The sequence below is a fragment of the Tupaia chinensis genome, unplaced genomic scaffold (assembly GCF_000334495.1).
Source record: "Tupaia chinensis unplaced genomic scaffold, TupChi_1.0 Scaffold149383_1, whole genome shotgun sequence".
Lineage (NCBI taxonomy): Eukaryota > Metazoa > Chordata > Mammalia > Scandentia > Tupaiidae > Tupaia > Tupaia belangeri.
Genome location: NW_006209227.1, coordinates 904,703 through 906,530, shown reverse-complemented (window position 1 = coordinate 906,530; position 1,828 = coordinate 904,703). Strand labels below are relative to the sequence as shown.

At 49.8% G+C, this 1,828-nt stretch overlaps 1 long non-coding RNA gene across 2 annotated transcripts in view; it reads left to right on the top strand.

Moving 5' to 3' along the window:
* Positions 1-573: 573 nt before the first annotated feature.
* The window catches only part of LOC102497854 (uncharacterized), a 26,111-nt gene continuing 24,856 nt past the window's right edge, over positions 574-1,828 (top strand). The window contains exons 1-2 of one of the 2 annotated variants that reach the window (XR_337736.1): positions 574-768; positions 1,591-1,662. This is a non-coding gene — a long non-coding RNA (uncharacterized LOC102497854). The remainder of the gene's footprint in view (positions 769-1,590; positions 1,663-1,828) is intronic. The other variant, XR_337735.1, reaches the window with a different exon arrangement.

Below are 1,828 nucleotides of genomic sequence, written 5' to 3'. Positions count from 1 at the left end.
TGAAACTGTTAATATTCGAGCTTTGCGACCAGCAGGTGGCGTAGTGGTTACGGTGCTGGACACTCCCACATGGCTGACCATAGTTCTAGTCCTGGACCTGGTGGTTCGCTTTCTCATTTTCCTTCTCTCTCTGGTCAAATTTTAAGCAATAAATAAATTGAATGACTAAATAAAATGAAGTAATTCTTTAAAAAAATAATAATATTTAAGCCTCAAGTTTGTATTTGTTGAGAAGCCCACGATAAGCACCCAGTAAACAGCGGCCCGAACACACTGCTCCGTTTGGGGAACAGCCAAATCAGGCTGACAGAATCAAACGCTCAGAACAGCGGCTTTTAGGGTCGCTCTCTACTGTCCTCCCTCCCTTTTGGCAGCGATGCGTCGGGTCGTGATCCTTGGGCGCCCCGTGGCCTGCGCCTCCTCTCCCCGCACACCAGCACCGACACCCGGGCCCGCGCGGCGCAGACCCGCACACGCCACGCCCAGCCGGGTCAGGAGGGCGCCTGCGCAGTCCGGGCTGTTTCCGCTCTGGTCGCGAGCCTTAGGCGGCTGCTGCTAGAGAGCCGTTGACGGTGTGGCACCTGCGGCTGCCTCCCAGTCCTCTCTGAGCGTTGAGACTCGTAGAGACGCACTCTACGGTTTTCAGAGTGCGCGACTCCACACCGACGATAGCCTTAGAGGAGGAGAACTCGTTAGGGTCACACTGCGCCGCGACTCGGAAGCAGTGACCGCTGACTCTGGCTTGCGACCCCTGACCGGTGTCCCAAGGTCTGATGGGGCACTGATGGAAGCCGTCCCGGGTACACGGAGGTCTCAGGCTGCAGCGGTTAGCGACACTGGGACTGTACCTACGGTTTCTGTCCTGGTGGGGGCGATTTATTTTGGCCCTGTAGTTCTGTTTGAGTAGTTGGTAGAAGTAATTAATTATTTTTCTTTTAAGTTTTTGCTATAGGGCGTGTGCGCTCACTGGAGATAGAGACTAATAGAAAGGGAGAAATCAGCCCTTAGTGGGTACGACCATGCCCCAATCCCTTCCCCTCCGTTCTCCTTTTTGGATTTTGGGCACACGCACATGAGTTTTAAGCTGCTGGATCAGGACTCCTACCACAGTCCATCCAGTACGTAGGAGTCCAGAGATATAACCATTACACCATTTGCTGTCCCCAGAATTAATTTTTTAAAAAGTCATTTGGGGACCAGCAGGTTGGTATGGTGGTTAAGGTGCTGGACTACAACATGGCCAACCATGGTTTGAGTCCTGGACCTGCAGCTTGCCTTCTCACTTTCCTTCTTTGTCTCTCTGTTCAAATTAAAAAGTAGTAAGTAGGGATCAGCAGATGACGTAATGGTTATGTCACTGGAAATCTCACGCAGTTCAAGTTCTGGACCCCACGAATTAAAACTTTTGCTGGGCGCATGTGGGCATGTGCCCAAAATTCCAGGAGAAGGAATTGCAGCGTGGCTGTTGCCCTTGGGGGGTAATTTCTCACTTTCTGTCTTTCTCTTTCTGGTGAGCACGTGCCCTAGAGCAAAAACAAAAACAAAAAACTCTTAAAAAATAAAATTTTTTTTTAAATTAATGTTTTTAAGTCATCTGAAAGCAAGTAATGAAGGGAGCAGAATAAGAAGAAAGGAATTCGAAATTTGCCTTGAGGCCAACAGGTAGCGTAGTGATTATATTGCTGGACTCACATGTGGAGGACCATGATTTGATTCCTGGACCTGGTGGCTTGATAGATCACACCCAGCGTGCGCACACGTGTGTGTGTATAGCCAAGATTCCAGAAGGAAAATAAGGGATTGCAGCATAGCCAATCCCTGGTTGGGG